Source organism: Littorina saxatilis, linkage group LG9 (genome assembly GCF_037325665.1).
Source record: "Littorina saxatilis isolate snail1 linkage group LG9, US_GU_Lsax_2.0, whole genome shotgun sequence".
Classification (NCBI taxonomy): domain Eukaryota; kingdom Metazoa; phylum Mollusca; class Gastropoda; order Littorinimorpha; family Littorinidae; genus Littorina; species Littorina saxatilis.
Genome location: NC_090253.1, coordinates 45444258 through 45465233, shown reverse-complemented (window position 1 = coordinate 45465233; position 20976 = coordinate 45444258). Strand labels below are relative to the sequence as shown.

The window sequence follows — 20976 nt, the reverse complement described above, 5'->3', positions numbered from 1 at the left end:
GTGGGCGGGGATATAGCTCAGTTGGTAGCGCGCTGGATTTGTATTCAGTTGGCCGCTGTCAGCGTGAGTTCGATCCCAGGTTCGGCGGAAATTTATTTCACAGAGTCAACTTTGTGTGCAGACTCTCTTCGGTGTCCGAACCTCCCCCCCGTGTACACTACATTGGGTGTGCACGTTAAAGATCCCACGATTGACAAAAGGGTCTTTCCTGGCAAAATTGCTTAGGCACAGTTAACAATTGTCTACCTTTTCCCGTGTGACTTGGAATAGGCCGTGAAAGGTAAATATGCGCCGAAATGGCTGCAATCTACTGGCCGTATAAAATTTCATCTCACACGGCATCACTGCAGAGCGCCTGGAACTATACGCACGGAATATGCGCGATATAAGACTCATTGATTGATTGAGTGCTGGAACAGCAAATTGCAGAAGAACTTTACAAGAAGCCTCATATCCAGTGGAGCTACAGACGTGACAAAGAGACATCCGTTTACACAGCGGATGCTTGGGGAACTGCATGCAGGCCGAACACGGAAAACCCGAGGCGACATGCATGAGCAGTACTAATCTCTTGAGGAATAACAACAGAAGGTCAACTCTTCATCTCTGAGTAAGTTCAGACACCTATTCTTCAATGGTTTAATTAGGACATGTTATCAGAAAATACAAGATCATCTGTGTGTGTGTGTGTGTGTGTGTGTGTGTGTGTGTGTGTGTGTGCGTGTGTACCCCCGTTTCCACAGGTTTGGTTGCCAAAATCACCATAAGGCAACCATCCACACGTGGATGGCAACCTAAACTCTGGATGGCAACCTAATTGTGTGGATGGTCGCTTCATTTAACACCGTTAAATTGACTTTTTTGACGGAAAGAATGTCATAACAATGTTCAAAATGACATTCTTTCCGTCCTCTACAGGCGACGAAATAGGTCAAATTTTGTGCATTTTTTAGTGCAAAATTCTTCGATGCCGGAGCGAGTACTGCACCCAGTGCTGTTGTAGTGCAAGTGCACTAGAAAGGCACTGCACCCAGTGCCGCCTCTTAGGTAACCATCCACACTTTAGGTGTGTGTGTGCGCGTGCGTGTGTGTGTGTGTGTGTGTGTGTGAGTGATACATTTTTATTTTACATTTTTAGTTAGAGCTTTGACTATTTCAGTATTTACACACTTCTAGGAATTGACTTTTAGACATGATTAATTACCTGTCTAATTACCATTTTGAGTTATGCACATGTTTGCGTTTATGCAAAACAGCTTGTCTTTAGCTAGGTTGTTCTTCTTCTTGGTTGTGGTTTGCTTGTTTCCTCTGTTTTTAGTTTTGTTTCTTTTTTTATTTGAGAAACTCTGTGTGATAAGAGAGTGAGTGTTCTACGTACACAAGCAAAACAAATAAGTAGATGGAGAGGTGAACGAAAAAAGCTGAAGTGTGTTGGCTTAAGGACTATACGCACTAATGATATTCTGAACTGTTTGTTTCAGTAACAGTCTGATGGACAAGAACTATACAGTGGAGAGGAAGTGGATTTACCTTAGCGGCCAACTTTTTCAAGATTTATTACAACATTTTTTCAATCAGAGGGCCTCCAACATGTCAAAATGTACCGGACAGCAGGCTGATTAGCCAGTGGTCACAACAGTGCTTCAAATCAGGAAAAAAAAGTGTGGATCAGTGAGAGAAAAAAAAACTTAGGCCTAAGAGCAACACTGCAGTTGACGATGTTTGGAAACAAATCTACTGAGGGTTTTATTGACCGCCGACCCTTATGAACCTTAATTATACCAAGGGATAATAATGTTCAGGCAAGTGATGAAAAGCCTCACAGTCCCGATACACATTTTCTGCAAATAAATATGACGCACTGTTCTTTCCAAAACCTGCACATCCAAGATTATGAGTACTAGATCTACCATCATGTGTTAACTTTTTCAAACAGCAGTCAAACTATCATGCTGGCAGTGAATGTGGGCTCCCTCGTGCATATTTTCGACACCAACACTTTGACAAAATATGCACTTTATGATTATTGTTCACTATTATACGATCAACATGTGTGTTTTTTTTAATTTTTTTAAATTTTTTTTATCTCGGCTCACCATCCAGAAATAAAACTACTCCATAAACACTCAAACATGTCTATTGAAAGACGAAAGAAGAGTGTATACTTCAATCAATCAATCAATCAATCAATGACGCTTATATCGCGCATATTCCGTGGGTACAGTTCTAGGCGCTCTGCAGTGATGCCGTGTGAGATGAAATTTTATACGGCCAGTAGATTGCAGCCATTTCGGCGCATATTTACCTTTCACGGCCTATTATTCCAAGTCACACGGGTATAGGTAGACAATTATTAACTGTGCCTAAGCAATTTTGCCAGGACAGACCCTTTTGTCAATCGTGGGATCTTTAACGTGCACACCCAATGTAGTGTACACGGGGGGAGGGTTCGGACACCGAAGAGAGTCTGCACACAAAGTTGACTCTGAAATAAATTTCCGCCGAACCTGGGATCGAACTCACGCTGACAGCGGCCAACTGAATACAAATCCAGCGCGCTACCAACTGCGCTATATACTTGCATGTTTCTTGAATACAAGAATGAATGCTTGCATATTGCTGTTAAATGTGTTCGTTCAACTTTAGCAGTATGATTCCAAACAGTATGTGTGTTTGTGTGTGTGTCGAAAGAAGTGTTGTAATAATTGTGAATATTGTTGTTGCTAAATTGTGTTGTTGTACATTGGTATGAATTAGTAACATATGGAGTTGTTTAATGAAAGATTTAATTTGAAATAAATATATATGAAGGACCATGATATAATTACTCATGTGTGACTTCTTCAATGGTTTCGAAGTATGCACATGCAGGTATGAGATGTGGAATGATCCTGAGTATATGGCTTCTGAAAATAAAAATATAAATAAGAATATGTCTTGTGATGAACACTAGAACCTGTAAACAATTAGTTACTTTGTTGAAAAAAATTTGTGCATAAAATATGCAGCAGGAGGGTATTATCTGCTTAATTTTCAATCAATTCGATTAGCATTTTGATCAACTTATAATTGCACAGATGGGTCAAGCTCTTTTGCCCTACTCTGTACTGTACACAGATGTCACTGCACTTGGTGCTCTTTGTGTGCTAGCTAACTGGGAATCTAAGCCTGCAAATTAGATTATTTGGATAGCCTGAACGACTGCAGAGTCTACTTCTTGAAAAGATAAATCCTAACTTCACTCTCAACATAAACCACAAAGTACAATTGGGTTAAATATGTTTTGCTGTGGCATGTTCATTGATGAAAAATAGCAAGAAAGATCACACTGTAAGCATGCAAGAACCCTGATTGTATATCCTTCTCTGCAAGCGTCTCGTGCTGTGTGCATTATCTGACCTGACTGCTTTGCTATCGTTCTACATCAACAACCAACCCGTAACCAAAGATACTGTAGCAAGGGGATCGCCAACTCTGCGCGCGCCGCTACATAATACTGCTTGCGGGGTCTCGCACAGCGCCAAATAACGCGAAGTGTGCCCAGCTTACTTCCGGTGAAGCAGAAATGGATGGACCTCTGCTCGATATTATATCTAGAATTGTTCAGGTTGGTTGTTATTTTTATCCTCCTAGTGGTTAAATCGAAGTTAACAATGGTAATATATATCTTAAGTGGATGCATTGTTTGTTCTTCAGCATTCGAGATGGTAGTGAAACGCGGAATTTCGAGTTTTAATCGCCACAGAAAAACGTAAACACTGAATCGGTGAATGCGAGCGATCGACATCGTTTTCGAAGCTAGACTACTGGGTATTTCTCTGTGTTGCTCCCAGTGATGAATTCGAAGTTAATACTAGAAATAAGTATTTCTAATGAACCCGATCAAACCGTTTGTTTACTTTAGCATAAGAAATGGTATTTCGCTGATTTTTTTTTTTAGATCTAATCGCCACATGAAAACGTAAAACATTTGAAAGATCGACATCGGGTTTGGAGTCCCTTGCACTGGGTATGTCTCGGGTCTACTCTTAAAAATTATTGAATAAAATCATAAGAATGACATTGTCTGTTTCTAAAAGGTATTCCTGATTCTTTAAACAGTTCAATGTTCCATTTGAAGTTGAAGCTGTTGATCGATTATGCGATTGATTTATCTTCAGGAATCCTAACAAGATGACAGGCCTGAACCAAGACCAAAGGAACAACACTAGTAAGTGTGTGTGCGTCTGCATGCGCGTGTGTGTATGAGAGAGAGAGAGAGAGAGCATTAATGAAGCATACGAATGTGAGAATTCAGTGTGGCAACCTTAGTTGTTAATATAAAATATTAGAAAATGAATGCGGATTTTAAGTTTAATATTCAATTTGAAGAAGCTTTCAGATGTTTATCAAGTATTTCATTGATTTTGTGATTTTGTCTTCAGGATCCCACACTGTGACAAGAAAATGTCCCGCTGGAATCCAGGCCAAAGACCACAGGAATAACTCAAGTGTGTGTGTTTGTTTGTGTTACAAAGAGAGAGAGAGAGAGAGAGAGAGAGAGAGAGAGAGAGAGAGAGAGAGAGAGAGAGAGAGAGAGAGAGAGAGAGAGAGAGAGAGAGAGTTTAACATGCACACTAATCGATTTCATGCATACTTGCAAGCATTCATCATTTCATGCAGCATCAACAAGTGAGAATTCTGTCTGGCAACTTTAATTGTGAAATCTAGAGTTCCAACACTAAGGCTATCCTTTCGAACATCTTCAAGTGTGAAGTAGTTGACTCTCAGTCTCAGGACATCTGGTGGGGCTTGGCGCCGAACCTGTAATTATAAAAATGCAACAGTGATGAGTGAATCTAGCGGAAAAGGAAGACCTTGATTCAAGAACCGTAAACTACCTTGTATACGCCCAGTATCGAGTAAACGCCCACCCCCTAGTTTTGGTCAAATTATGCGCACAGGGTACGGTGCCTAGTAAACGCCCACCCCCTATTTTTTTACGCCCACCCCCTATTTTTTTTTATCATTACATGGGTGCAACTCTGCCGGCTACACGCCGGCAACCGGTTTTTGGTTTCATCGGCTGCCGGCAGTGCCGGTTTTTGAAAAGTTGACGAGCATAATAATGATTCATGAATCACTAAGACTAGTGAGAGCACACATTTTAGGATGAATAGTATGGTTTACTTTGTATGTTTTTGTTCCAGGAGAGGTTGTTTTTTTTGCATTTTAAATACTAAAAAAGCTTCAGCTTATGGGGGGCGAAGCCTCCCAGACCCCGCCCAACTTTTGCAGTTTTTTGGAATTTTCCAGGTTGCACCCATGTCATTAGACTTAGAGTAAGGTGAAATTAACATGGGTGAAACTTTTCCGCCTCAGGGCGGAAATCGGCCAAATGAAATTGGTTAAATAAGGAATTCCTTATTTTGAAAATCTTAAAAAATATTTTTTTTTAAATTAAAAGAAAATTAAAAGAACAATTTTGTTGCCGGCGGTCCGATCCGTATTTTTCCTAACACAGTGACCGGACATTGCTGAGTCTTTGTTTCACTGGGCGCGCGAATTATCGGACTACAGCTTGGCATTTGTTGCATTGTTTAATGAGCAAATTTGTATGTTTGAGATACCAGGATAGGCCTACTTTTACCCTTAAAAGCCTGATTTTTCGTTTTTTTCCGGGGGGCTTTGCCCCCCGGTTCCCCTACCGGGGCGTTGCCCCTGCACCCCACCAGGGTCTCAGCGGCCCCTGGACCCCGGCCTTATTTTCCTTATTTTCAATTCTGATCAGTTTCACCCATGAATTAAAAATATTATTAAGTGTTCTGTTGTTGTTTTTCAGAAATTGAAAATATTTCGCGCGCTGCAAAGATCTCAGTGTGACAAGATCCCGCAAATGATTTCCTACACATTGGAGTTTAAACTCTCAGCGCTAGAGCAACTGGATAACAATGGAAGTGTTTCACAAATAGCACGTGAGTCAGTTAGTACCATGATAAGCAGAAGAGACCTTGACATGTGCACTTTGAAATGCAACACCTACTCGCCCTTGAATGTTGGTATGTGTTAAAATGGGGTATGAATTTTAGCTCAATTGGTAAAGCGCTAGACTTTGGTGTCCAAATTAAAGAATGGGTTCAAATCCAGGGTGGTCACCCTTTTGTGCAGAATTTGGTTTCGCTTTCAATTACATAGATGTTCTTGAATCAAGGTCTTCCTTTTCCGCTAGTTACAATATCGCAAGATTGTTTTTCAATTGATATGTTAATAACACATAAGGTTCTGCCGATACTGACAACAATGTATATATTGATGCTTTTGTGGATAACAATTATGGGCATGATAACCTTTCTACAAATGGACGGTAAGGGCACGTACATTTGGTGTCTTACAACAGGTCTGTAGATGGTGCAACGTATTACCATGGAAGGGAATGCCCATTGTTCATTTTTGTTACTGGCATGTGCTGTCTAAAAACAATGCACATGTTGGGTTTTGGGTTGTTTGTTTGTTTTGCGATACCTAGTAAGGCGCAAGATAACCTTATACAAATTCACTGTAAGGGTATATTTGGTGGCTTACAGTGGGTCTGTAAACAGGGCAAGTGAGGGCCAATAAAAGTGTTTACAAACTTTTTTCCTGCTGTACATACAATTTGAGGGCGTTTTACCGCCAGTGATGTAAAAAGAGGGGAAACTTGGTCCCCAGTGTGTAAAACAAATTTCAGGCCTGGGAATGATACGCCTTTCGTCGTATTTACGACGAAGTCCTTTTCTAATTGTGTAAGAAAAGAGCCTCTGTGTGCCCTTAAAATGCTTAAAACGCAACATTAACGCAACATTTTCCCGTCAGTACGCCCAAACCACTTTTACTTATTCCCAGGCCTGAAATTTCGATGATGGTGATGTAAATAATGTTGCATTAACCTGTAAAACAAATTTCAATGATTGTGATGTAAATAATGTTGCATTTAACCTGCTGCCAGGTGACTGTAAGGCAGCTAGTATTTATTGTGAGAAGGCCGGTGTGATATAATAAGGGAGGCAATTGTCCATCTAGTCGACCAGATACTCTCACAATTTCGGGTACTTTAATAGGCCGTGAAAAGTAGAATATGCGCCGAAATGGCTGCGATCTGCTGGCCGATGTGAATGCGTGATGTATTGTGTAAAAAATTCCATCTCACACGGCATAAATAAATCTCTGCGCCTTGAATATGTGCGCGATATAAATTGCATACAATAAAAAATTTTTTTTTAAAAATCCCTGAGCTTAGAACTGTACCCACGGAATACGCGCGATATAAGCCTCATAGTGATTGATTGATTGATGATGATTATGTATCCAAATTTGGTGCTAAACAGTATGCATTTTTGATTGATGATATGTATAAATACGTTGGTTTTCTCAAAAATGCAGTCGCTGGGTAGATCCAGCAACAACATTCGCAATCACAGTGTTGGCTTGTTTCATAGTATGATTGTGTGAAGTGGTTGTCTCCCTTGGGTTGTTAGCACAAACAAATTCAGAACATAAATGGATTTATGGAAAACCATAAAGGTAAGTTGTTGTCACAAATATGTCGACCCAACGGTCTTTTAAGTGCACAGCCACAGACAAGTAAATCAGTCAAGCTAAGTTCTTGTTGTTTATTGTTTGACTCTGCGCTTAAAAGACCGTTGGGTCAACATATGTAACGTAACATTTTGTCGCGATATAACCTTCGTGGTTGAAAACGACGTTAAACACCAAATAAAGAAAGAAAGAACGTAAAATTGTCAATAACAACGTTCCAACAACTTTCCCTTCTTGTTTTTTTTTAAGTTAAATACTTTTTTTTGTTTTTGTAATAAATTCATAATATCATCCAAACTGTTGATAAATGATAGAAATAGAATCGTGACTGAGCTACAGAACACCTGTAACAATAACATGGTTGTCTTGTAGCTGTAAAACTGCACTCCTGCAAAATAGGTACAGCTTGTAAATGTAATTGTAGACTGACAGGCGCAATGGCTTGGTGGTAAGACACCGGCCTGTTGTGGGTTCAAATCCAGGCCGCGCCTGGTGATTTCAGGTGGATATTTTCCCGATCTCCCGATCAACTTATGTGCAGCCCTGCTAGTGCCTTATCCCCCTTCGTGTGTACACGCAAGCACAAGACCAAGTGCGCACCAAAAAGATCCTGTAATCTATACAGAGTTCGGTGGGTAATAATAGAAACATGAAAATGCCCAGCATGCTTCCTCCGAAAGTGGCGTATGGCTGTCTAAAAACGGTCATACACGTAAAATGTTTAGCCCACAAACGCAGAAGAAGTAATTGTAGACTGTGTACACAGAAAACAAAGTCAAACACATGACAGTGGAACCCCTTTTTTAGACCTGATTTCTCTATTTAGATTCTTTTCAGACAGGAGAGGATGTCTAATACTTAATAGGAAATCTGACATACTGGGGGTTCTTTAAAAGAGGGGTCCACTGTATGTACAATTAAACCATACACTTACGGGTAGTTTCCGAAGCTGTGGTTGAGGCTGTGGTTGTGGCGTTTCAACAGATTTGACTGGCATACACAGTGTTGGCAAACTGAAACTTCCAGGTGTGAGTCTCATGTGGCCCTTGGGAGCTGTAAAGAGGCAAACAAGAAAAAATAAATTTTGATTTTATTCACTTATTGATCGATTTGAAAGCTATTGTAGTTGGTACACATCATAAGAATTAAGATGAAATCATGACACACACAAATTATCTTAAATTATCATAATTATTACTATCACTGTATCAGTATGAAAATTATGATGTAGTATACTGCAATTCATCATCACGTGTAAAGCTATAATATCTTTTTTTCTGTGTAATGTTGCACAATCAGTATGCCTCGCGTTGTGTTCAAATCCATAGGTGCTAACTAGTATTACTAGTAACACTACTGGCTGACCTTGGTATTTATAGGAAACCCAGTGTTTTTTAGTGTGCTAGATCGTTACCCTACTAACGTGGTGTGTGATTTAGATTAAGGTGAGCAGACGCAGAAGTCAGAACATGTAATCTTGAACTTTGCTAAAGCCTCAGTTCAGCATTGTAAATTCATCACATTCACAGTCAAGTAGCATATTTTACTTATTTTTGATGCAAGTCCCTGCACGAATATTTGTCGTGAATATAATTGATAGATTGAGCTCCAAACTTAAGCAAAATAAAGTCATTTAGACATTTAATCGACAAAAATGATGAGAGAATGCCTACATGCAAAATTGGAGGCTTAAAGGCATATGAACGCGCTACCGTGTTTACAAAGTGTAGTTTGCCCACAATCGATGTCAAATGCATCATAAGGCCATATAATGACGATATGTCGCAATGCGCGGACCATATACATGCATTACAGCTTGTTCTAGCCTCTGAAAAAGTGAGGATGTCAACAAAGACGCGGAGTTATTTCCCTTGCGTCAACGTTCCCTCTCTTGGCAAATCTATAAATAGGACGATCTAGATCAAAATAAAAATTCAAATATCTCAACATTGTTCCTAGACCACAATATTTTGCAGGGAACTTAATTTAGCATGTCCCCAGCTGTTGGTAAAGCAGTTAGCGTGTATATTCATCGAGTTAATATGCCTTTAAATGCCACTAAATAAAAATAGTGAGCAATGAATTTACAATGCTAAAGTTCAAGATTATAAAGCAATTCGCTCATGCTCTTACAATGATATCAACATAGTTACATTAACTCGTTGGAAACAGTTACATGGTAATGGTTTTATTTGAGCAAGAACTTGTTCAGCACTGCTCTTAATCCTGCACAGCTGACCTCTTTCATATACATGGTACTCTCCAAAGTCTGCACTCAGTGACCGCTGCTGGCTGGCTGGCTGGCAGCGAAGTATGGGGGTGGGGGTAACAAGGGGCAGGTGGGGTTGACCTAGTGCCTGCAACTCTGGGCTAGTATTTATAGTACTGCTTGCCAGCTACTGCATCACATTGACATTGCCAGTGTTACTGTTAGGTTACTCACATAGAAATTCGGGCTGATTTCTCAGTCTTCCTTCGGAAAGCAGTATGACGCTAAAGCCCTGTCCAGACTTGGCCGCCGTTTTACGCTCTATGCGCCGCAGGCCGTTTTGTGCGTCGCGCGGAATTTGCCGAGTGGCCACACATCGACGATTTTTTTCACAACGCGGTATCAGTGGAGCGGGTCAGCTGACAAGAAGGTTCAGTTGCATTCGACTGCCGCGCCGCGAGCAGCTGACGTCATCGCTCTGGTTTGCTCTGATTGGTCAAATTTCCGTCGTTCTATGTCTGTGTCATAGAAATTAGAACACGCGCTATTCTTCTGCAAATAACGCTTCGCGATCATAGCACGACGCGGTGCGCCGTTTTGAGCATAAGTCAAATGTGGACAGGGTCGGACGGGAGTGTATGGACGGGCCATTTAGCGCTAAACATACTCTGCAAACCATTGCGCATTCAAAAACATCTGATATCTGATATATACTCACTTGTGTGGAAGCAAGATTGCAGAAAGTGTCGGGAACAAATGTTGGCAGTGTCTGGGTTGAACCCTTTCGACCGATCTTTTGCAAAAGTTGACTTCTCCACTCATCGTTCACACCTTTCTTAGGCACTTTGAAGAAAGATAGTCCACGATTGATGGTCCGTTTAGCTGGACAATTCACAAGTGCACAATTTGAGCCCATGGTGAGCGCAGTCTGCTTTATCCAAATTTCCAAAAACGTATCCGAATCTCCGCTGCAGAGAAACGAGCACGTTGTGCGTCTGTATTATCTCTGAACCGGAAGTGGCTTTGGCACATGAGGACGCGATTGCGCGAAACGGGACCTTTGTTGCGCAGACTGTGTCTCGGCGATACCCTTGCTACAGATCTCTGCCGTAACTGATGTGGATGGGAAACAAAATTTCTCTCTTTCCTCTCTATCTCCCTCCCTCTCTCTTATGGTGCGCAATTTTGGACAGACATTGATAAAAGCTCCATAAAAGTAACAGTCTTGAGCAACAAAAACAATCTTACTATTTCATTCAAGATTAGTAACCAACCTTATGTTTTCTCAAATCTACAACAGATCTACACGTCAGATTTCGCGCAATATTTTTCCTTCAGCCAATGAAGGCACAGCTTGTTGTCTTGGTTTGATTATTAGGGGAAGTAAGTCATACGTAACTTCCGTTCGGTCTAGAACAACGTGGGTTTTTGTGTGCCAAAATCCGTGCCGTTTTGCAAAATAACAGCCGTAGCAACGTCTAATTGGTATAAATCTGTAGCTGCCTGATAGTTTAATGTATACTTGATTTTATCATAGCCGTTGTTTTGCTTTGCTAAGCTGTGTTTGGCAGGAATGCGAAGTTTGCCGACGAGGTCGAGAGAATCAGTATCATACCTTGTATAAACCATAAGAAAAGACCCCCCGTCCATCACAAGTGACAGCCATAGGCCACGCCCACCTCGTGACGAGTGCCTGTGGTTCGTGGGATACCTCCAGCTTCGCTGGGATTATGATCAAAATTAAATTTTCTAAATCAATTTGAAAACACTTTCATTTTATTCCTTGTCGGTTCCTGATTCCAAAAACATATAGATATGATATGTTTGGATTAAAAACACGCTCAGAAAGTTAAAACGAAGAGAGGTACAGAAAAGCGTGCTATCCTTCTCAGCGCAACTACTACCCCGCTCTTCTTGTCAATTTCACTGCCGTTACCACGAGCGGTGGACATTGCTACAAGTATACGGTCTTGCTGAAAAACTGCATTGTAGTGAGCATGTTGGGCAACAAACACCCCCATTAGAATGCAAATCGAGTTCGAAGCATGCCTTTTTTACACACGTGTTTGAAAAAGCATGTAGATGAATATTTTTAATAGAGGCAAGCGTTTGTATTGACAGACACTGGGTACCGACGCTTCAAAAGTAGGTCACACGGTATGCCCTCGACAGTCTTCAGACACTCGGTGAAAACGTTACACCGATCAATAAATGCTTTTTTGTTACAGGGATATAATTTAAAACAGTCGATCACAAAATGTCCTGCATTAATCTGCAAGCTTTTCTAAACACTTGATCGATTCATATGTGTGATGACCTACATTAGATTAGAAATAGGTCATAGCTGCCCGGAACCCCATTGTAGCGTTGTGTGGCGTCTGAAAATTAATTTAAAGCGTGCATTTTCAAACAAAAGAGTGGAAAGCATGTAGATTAATATATTTAATTAAGGGTAAGCGTTTTCAATGACAGACACAGGGTACCGACCCTTCAAAAGTAGGTTATACGGTGTGCCCTCGACAGTCTCCAACCATTCTGTCACAGTCACAAGGATCAATAAATGCTTTTTGTTTAGTCACGAGGTAATATCAATAACAGTTAACCAAATAAATGCCTGCAATAGTCTGTAACCTTTTGATTATCTTTGACAAGTTTACATATTTCCATATGACCTATTTTTGCTGAAATATAGGTCATCACTACCGGGAGCGAAAGATGTTTGCCTCCAAATAACGATCTTACAACAAAATATCTACATAAACAAAACACGTTTTCCAACAAACACTTGAACACAACATTATTTGAATCGTCAGTGTACCAAAGGAATGTTTGACAACTCACAAAACTTGCAGCTGACCCTTAGAGCTGTTACTCTTCCCCACAGTCCCCGCCACAGTTGCAAAGGGCGGTGCACTGAAGACCTGCAGCTCCACATTTGCACCTTGCCTTGCAGCCTTTCTTGCACCCACAGCGAATCAGTTCGTAACAGGAATCTTCAGCCTGGCGCAATGTGGTCCACAAGGGCTTCCACCCCTCTTTTTCTTCTTTGGTCCAACCCCAGTCCTTTGGAGAAGGTAGAGAGGGAGCATTCTCCAGAGATTGCCCCCATACAAACCCTGCTTGGTAGGCAGCGCGGAGGACATGCTGATGCAGAGCATCGGAGGTGGGAGGAATGTTCTCAATGGAACGGCACTTCTGAGAGAACAAGCGTTGCCTTGCTTCATTGACTGTTGACGATGTGCTGTTCTCATACATCAAGACAACAAATTGTTCAATCTTGCTGATGCAATCGCTGAAAGGTTTTCTCATTGCAGCAAGTTCAAGGAAAGCTGAAGTTGCTTCTGGAAAAGCTGCCCAAGTTGTCCATGCTGTTGTCTTTCCCTTTGACGAGAAAAAGGACACGGTGTCACATCCTGTTAATGCGTGGAAAACTGGCAGGGCACTGACCTTTTCAGGCGGAAGACTACCAGCAATCTTGTGTGCAGCAATGTGGTGAAAATGCTTCCCCGAACCAAATGATACCCACAGCTCATTACCATGCCACTTTTCAGCAAAATAAATGGCAAGGACAACAACGCAGGGGTCGACACTAACTTATTTGGCCTGGGGCCACACTGGCCCCAGAGATGGAAATTGCTGGGGCGGAAAACAAAAATCTGGGGCCCACTCTCAGTATTCACGTGCGGCAATGCATTGTCTGTTTTTGTTCATCGTACTGAAGCCAGGAAAATTCTTTCAACCATTTGACATTGAAATTACGACAGCGCTTCGCGCTTTTGGCTGCATCGGTCTCCTTTTTGGCTCACGTAAGTGTAGCCTATGCGATGCTAACTTTTGTCTGTCTGTGCGTGCGTGCGTGCGTGCGTGCGTGCGTATGTATGTATACATGTATGTATGTATGTCTGTGGTAGAAACTTTAAAATTTCGTCATTTGAAGACGTCACATTATGACGTAAGAGGGTTAGACGTCACGCGAAGGAATTACTGAAAGTCTCGGTCATTATTTTGAGCGGGCCGAGACTAGTTGGCTGTCGTGTCCCTGTAAGTAGGCTACATGCAGACAGACAGATCTAGATCTAGTGTCTCGCTTTCTTGCACAGTGTCACCTATGCTTACTGTGTGTGTGTGTGTATGTGACGGAGTGATTGAGTTTGTGTTACCGTTTGTCGATTTCTTACGTGAGCCTTGAAGGCTTCGCCTCTTGTTTTGTTTCTCTCCACCCTGTTCTTCATCTTGAATCTTCATTTCCATGTCTTTTTACACGAGGGATGTGTCGCCACATTTTGCGTTTGGCATTTGAAGGCGATACTTATCTCTCACGCTAAAGAGCGCAATCTGGGAGTTATTTCCCTTGCGGCATTGTCCTTCGACGATTTCAATGTTTTCTTTTCTTGACTGCGGCATTGATCGTAACGCAAATTTCAGTGACGACTTTGACTGGCGATTTTTAGTGATTGGCTCTGGCATTAGAATTTTCGGTTTTTCATTGTTGGAATTTATTCTGGGGCGGAGTGGGCCCCAAGCTTTAGCAATGTTTGGGGCGGAACACATGACTCTGGGGCGTTCCGCCCCCCGCCCCCGCTAGTGTCGAACCCTGCAACGTCAGTGTCTGCAGTTCGTATCGCGATTCTACTGTGTCCTTGTGCAATACAGTGAGCAGCATGAAGAAACATGCGTGTGTCCGCTTCTTCTTGACTGCAACTATCAATGGTGGATAGGATAACATCAGGGGAAGAGCAGAGGACTTTTTCTCCACATGTAGCAATGACAACTTTGTCCGTGACCTTCTGGCGGATCAGTTCTCTTGCGAGAAACTGGAACAAATCTTCTTTGTTGCCATCGTTTCGAAGGAAGCTCATCCAGTTTAATGGAATTGGGGAACTTGGAGTCACTTTCCGTCGCTGCCCATGGCCACGTTTCCGCCGTGTTGAGGACTTCAAGCTGTCAGGAAGGTAGATATCCCAGACAACATCCACTCTTGACACGTTTTCCAGCTGAGAAAGCACGTATGGTATAAAGACGAAATCTGCATACTCCTGAAACGTGCGTGATGTCTTTGGAGACAGAAACTGAACAATGAAAGCACCATCAAGTATCCTGGCATCAACTTCTGCAAATGCATTCTTTGGTCGAGCAGACTTACTTGTAACGTGTGTGGAGCTCAGTGAGCACGCTGACAGCAGGTCTTCCTTCAGCTCTGGATTTTCAAGACAAGGAGCCTTTTCCAGTCCATGAAGGACATCCTCAGTTTGAAGGTCAGGCACTTCCATGAAGCCTGGGTCATCAGTAGTAGGCAGCTCATCATCAAACTTCTCTCCCCTAGGCTCGTAAACCAAAGAAGAATCACAGCCAACCACACGTTCAAGGCAGTGGAGAAGGTCCGACTTTTGGCCCGTCCTCATTTCTCCATTCTTGCTGAGTGCCGGGGGTGCTGGTTGATTTTCATGGCGGAAAAACTCGGGCAGATTGCCTTTTCTTGTTTGGCAGGCTATGAACAGTCTTGAAAACAGTGAGCAGTCATTGCGCAGCATGGTAACTGCAGTCTTCTGTGGTGTCTTCTTGCAAACGAAGACTTTCAGGTGGTTTCGGTGCAATGGAGATGTTACTGGTGTTGTTCTTTCCATGAGTCTTTCTTTTACAAAGTCGTTGTATTGCTGCTGTCCGACTTCGATGACACTCTGGACTGCTTTCCCATCACAGTTTTCGACCACAACTTTCGTGTCCATAGCATAAAGAACCTCACTGTCGTCTTCAAAAGGATTGACGACTTCTTTAAATGCTGCAATAAGCTTTTCAACATTCATCTTGAAAGTCTTTTGAAATGCAACAGACTGCTCATGATGTTACAGCTTAGGAGACGCATGTGAAGGTAGTTGCTGCTCAAAGCTCTGCACAATTCGTGCAATCTCTGGTCCAGCCACCATCCACCTTCGCAGTGCCACTGGATTCGTTGTTAGTCCGATCGCACCTCCATCCCCTTTCACCAAGGCATTGCACTGCTCATGTGCGTGGTCAAGTGCAATGGAAGAGAATGGCCGCCGAGTTTTGTTGACGACAAATGCACCCAGACAGAAGGCTTGATACACGGATGGAATCCTTGTCAACAGCTGACACATGTCACGCAGATGCACAGAAAGCCACCGCGCATAGTGTATGTGGTCCAGTGCGAAAAACCATGGAATCAGAACCGCCAGTGCTTGGACAAACTCATCAAAGTTTGCAGTCCGAATTGCGTAGACAAGCTGCAGTACGTTCAGTTCAAGCTGCAAAACTCGACTCCAGTAGGCAAACATTGGCTGTTTCTCACTCTGGATCTTGCACCAGTCTTCAAAGTTTTCCTCTTTTTTCTGTCTCTGTTTGAAGGCTGCATGCTGCATGAAATGAAGTGCAGCTGCAGTAACCTCATGGGCCAGTCTCGTTCTTGCCACATGGGTAACCTTCAGCAGAGAGTCTGCAACACCTCCTCTCATGACACCAGCAGATTCCACAAGACTTGTCCAGCCACTCCCAGCAAGCCAACCGCCTAAAACACGCAATGCAGCTATGGTGTACATCGCATGCTTAATTAGGGAGGGAGAATGGGAATTGTCCTGCAAGAGTGGTAACAGGGCTATCTGTGCCTCCCTGTCGCATTGGTGAACTTGTTTAGATGCATGAAAAGCACCCCATGAAACAGATGTGTTCTCAACATCAATTTCAACGGTACTGATAGGATCAGAATGGGTTGAAATAGTTGCAGCAGAGGCTTGGTCATCATTGCTAAGGGGTTCGTCGTGCTTTCCTTGCTGATGGGTAAACGTGATCACGTCTTGTGTGGAATCAGCAGCGATGACACGGCAGGTATTGTCAAGCCATTTATCTTGCGTACAGTTCTTCGCAATTTTCTCGCTGACATCCGGTTTGCACGGCCCAAAAACAGTAGGAATTTGAGCATCCTTCGTTCTCTCAATCTGCGGTACAAGTGTGTAGGTACAAGGAAGGGTGTCCACAGATCGTTTACCTTGAAGGTTAGGGTTGATTTTGAGGTGTGCTGCTTTTGGGTCAGAAACTGCTGGCTGTTGTGCGAGAGAAAGGCTTGTGCCGTGGAAGGAATCAGTTGCAGTTGTTGAAGTTGGGTTGTGGTCAATGTTGTCAACCATACCAACTGTGAACAGATTGGATGTCAGTCCTGGTGGAACAACAACGCCATCGGCTTCATACTTTGCACAGACTGTGTTGGCTACATCTGTGGAGATGGACATTACTCTGTCGTACGAGATTGACAGTCCTAGATGATACAGACAATCAACCAGCTCTTTTTTCCTTGTTTCAGCGTGTATTTTTAAGCCAAGGTACACAGGGATGGGCGTTTCTTTACTTTTTGAATGACTGCGATGGTTTGCCTGTGCAGTTTTTGTGTACAGTCGCTTTCTGCTGTTGAAGAAGATCAACTGGCTCAGAGTCAAGGCCGCCTGGGTTTGATCTATCTCTGTATCTTCTGTGAAGACGCTGTTCTTGAAAACAGCTCCTGGTCCATCTAGAATCATTGCTATCAAAGCGCTTAGGGCACGGGGAACTGATTTTTCCTGTGAATTCTCATCAAATGACCCCACAAAGTCTTGTGTAGTCTGGAACATTTCTCGGCGAACAATTTTGGCTACTTGCGCTATGAGTAAAGCCTCTGAGTCATGGTCAGTAGCTCTCTGAATAGCCTCTTCAACATCACGCTTAAAAATCAGCTTAATGTCTTTCCCTTTTCCTGTTGAACATTCCTGGAGCATCGGACAGACATCTAACAGTTTCTGTCGAAGTCTTGTTGAGTGTACTGACGTTGTTGCCACACCAAGTGCTTCTAATCTGGACTTGTACATTTGCGTGAGACTGGACATATGAAATATGGGGGCAGTTGTATCATTATGCTGAAAACTCTCTATGAATGAAACAAGTTCTGCAAAGGCAATGCTTCTCAACATTTCACAGTCGGGCTCAGAAGGTGTATTTGTTTCTGCTTTTGAAGCTCGCTTGTAAAAGAGTTGGAGACACTTGTTGCGGTAGACAGAGTCAGTGGCAATCATGTCTCCAGGAGCTAGCTTTTGAAGCAGGACCTGGTCTTTCAGCAAGGTAGCTTTCTTCCTGACTTTTTCGTCCACTTCCATTGTAGACACCCTGTGAAGAACGTTTGTACCAGCAGGTTCTCCGCAGAAAAAGCAGCAGTCACGTTCATGCTGGAGAACTTTTCTTCTTGTCTTTGCAGGACTTGAAGTAACAACATCTGTCTGCTGCTTTTGTTTCGCTCTCTCAACCATACGTGTACTAATTTTGTCTCTGCAAGTTTTGTGCCAGATAGCACCATGTGTCTGGAAAGTCTCCACAATTCCTGATCCATTATCAAAAGCACAGAAATCAACATCCGAGAAATGATACCCAAGTTCATGGAATTGTGTAAGGTTGTCAGCCACATACTGGTATCCAGATATGTGACGCCTGCCATTGCTTGGACAAACAGTCTTTTCTTTTGTGTCTTCTTGACAAATAACACAATTAGCCCAGTTTACCTTATTGGTTGATGCTGAAGACGTTAAATAGATAGAGGAAGGACCATCAGTATCTGTGCACGGATGTAGGTCCTGGTAAGCTCTTTTCATGGTTTCTGTAAAGTGAGAAAGAATAATTGATATTATACACTTGTTACAAAAAACTGTTGTCTTAAATTCTTTGAACAAAACTTATTTACTTTGTGTGTACTTTTCTCGGTTTGGGGTAAATATCTTATTGCTATGTCGGAACATATAATACAACTCTTTGTACAGTGTTCTTTACAACATTAATATAAATACTAATTCTACTAATACTGCTACTACTAATAATACTACTAATAAAATTTATAATGACAGCTTATATAGCGCAAACCACAGTAATCTATGCTCTCCGCGCTGTACATTGTCTTAGATCAGAACAAAAAACTTCAACAACAACCACAACAACCCAAGGAATAGCTTAAAATTATGAAAAACAAACACTTACAACTGGTCATTTAGATGTAGATTGCTTTCTTACCTCCGAAAAGTTTTGTTGTTCGTGTTCAACATATGATGCATGTATCTTAGACATTTTGACTCATTTGGCCCGCCATACATTTTGTACCACAGGGAAAGACAATCGACACTGTTACTCATACACAGGCTCTAAATGTAAATAAAGAGTACTGTACTAAGTTCATTTTGTTCTAATGAACCTGTGACATTCATATATAATACTGCTGGATGTGTTCTTCGTGTATATGTTTGCAAACATCAGTACGTAAAGCGCTAGCAGACGACACACGGTCAAGGTTAAGCTATCGAAACGCGGAATTGAGCGATGAGTGTAGATCTACTTACCGTTTGGGCTTCACCGCTTCATTTCCCCCCCAAAAAAAAATGCGCTGGTGTTAGTCTGCATTCACTGCATGGTGCCTGGGTGTTGAAGTGGGTGTCCCAGCCAAATTAAAAGACAAAATGTAGTGCTGTCGAACCGGTCGACTTATTGATATTTATGTATTGTTGTTTAATGTTGTTTTGCAGTCAGGAAAGGTTCCAACACAATGGGCCGTAGGTGAAATTATTCCATTGTACAAAAATAAAGGCTCTCAAGCTGACCCCACAAATTATAGAGGAATTACTATACTCAGCTGCTTCGGAAAACTTTTCAGTGCAATTTTAAATGATAGGTTATCAAACTTTTTGGAGAGTAATAACAAATTAGGTCAAGAACAAACAGGTTTCCGCACAGGTTTTTCAACACTAGACCATGTTTTTACTTTGCATTGTATATTAAATTTTTTTCTCAACAAAAAGAAGCGACTGTTTTGTGCATTTGTAGACTATGAAAAAGCGTTTGATAAAGTTCGCCGTGCATTTTTATGGGAGAAATTAGTTAGTTCTGATGTTAATGGGAAGTTTTTAAAAACTGTAAGAAATCTGTATGAAAATGCCAAATCTTGTGTTAAAGTTAATAGTGAGTGTTCTGGATATTTTCCCAGTTTGTGTGGAGTTAGACAAGGGGAAAACTTGTCACCGTTGTTTTTTGCTCTATTTTTAAATGATCTAAAGCCTTTTCTGTTGGAAAACAGTAATGGTTTACAATCTATGTCAAGAGAGGCTATTGTGGCTGGAATGGATGATACGGATGTAAATGCTTTGTTTCAAATGTTTTTATTACTGTATGCGGATGATACTGTGATCTGCTCAGAGTCTGAAAAAACCCTGCAAGAATGTTTAAACAAAATGCACGAATACTGTTTAAAATGGCGTCTAAATATTAATGTAAACAAAACGAAAGTTATAGTTTTTTCCAGAGGTAAAATTAGAAATAAACCACTGTTTACGTACAATGGCAATTTAATCGAAGTAGTGTTTGATGTAATGTACTTGGGCCTTAAGATTAATTATAATAATACATTTTCAGTCGCACAGAAGAATCTATATGATCGTGCCTAAAGGGCAATGTTTGTTCTTTTGCGCACTTGTAGACAATTGTCACTACCTGTGGACATACAAGTTGACCTGTTCGATAAAATGATTGCTCCAATTTTATTGTATGGATGTGAAGTATGGGGTTTTGGTTCCTGTGAACTTGCTACTAAACTTCAATTGCGTTTTTATAAAATTGTTTTCAAACTAAAAAAATCAACTCCAAATGCTATGATATTTGGTGAACTTGGAAGATATCCACTAGATGTTAATATGAAATGTAGAATGCTTTGCTATTGGTATAAACTGATTAGTCCTATTCATAAAAATAAATTTTCAAGTATTGTGTATTGCTTTACTTATAAATTGTATATCAACAAGATGATTGAATCCAAGTATTTATGTTTCATTGAAAAAAACCTTAAATGAAATTGGTCTCTCTGGCCTTTGGACTTCTCAAGAAAATATTCAATACTCAAGCACATGGTTTAAAAAGAAAGTAAAAAGAAGTTTATATGACCAGTATATCCATAAATGGTTTACAGAAATTGGAACAAAAAATTTGTTTTGGAATTATCGAATGTTCAAAGATATTTTTGCATGTGAAGACTACGTCACAACCCTGCCATATCAGCAATGTGTTTCAATGATGAAGTTTAGAACATTAAACAACAATTTGCCTGTACAGAAAGAACGTTATCTTAACATCCCGAGGTCAGAAAGAACTTGCACCAAATGTGTATCGCATGACATAGGTGATGAATTCCATTATTTATTTGTCTG

At 41.4% G+C, this 20976-nt stretch overlaps 2 long non-coding RNA genes across 2 annotated transcripts in view; both read right to left on the bottom strand.

Moving 5' to 3' along the window:
• LOC138976225 (uncharacterized) overlaps positions 1-20976 on the bottom strand; it is a 525645-nt gene continuing 504669 nt past the window's right edge. Inside the window, exon 3 of the long non-coding RNA XR_011458914.1 lies at positions 1-246. This is a non-coding gene — a long non-coding RNA (uncharacterized lncRNA). The remainder of the gene's footprint in view (positions 247-20976) is intronic.
• On the bottom strand, positions 4679-10841 carry LOC138976210 (uncharacterized). The gene is made up of 3 exons (XR_011458907.1): positions 10482-10841; positions 8489-8607; positions 4679-4803 (listed from the first exon to the last, which is right to left on the bottom strand). It is a non-coding gene; the product is annotated as an uncharacterized lncRNA (long non-coding RNA).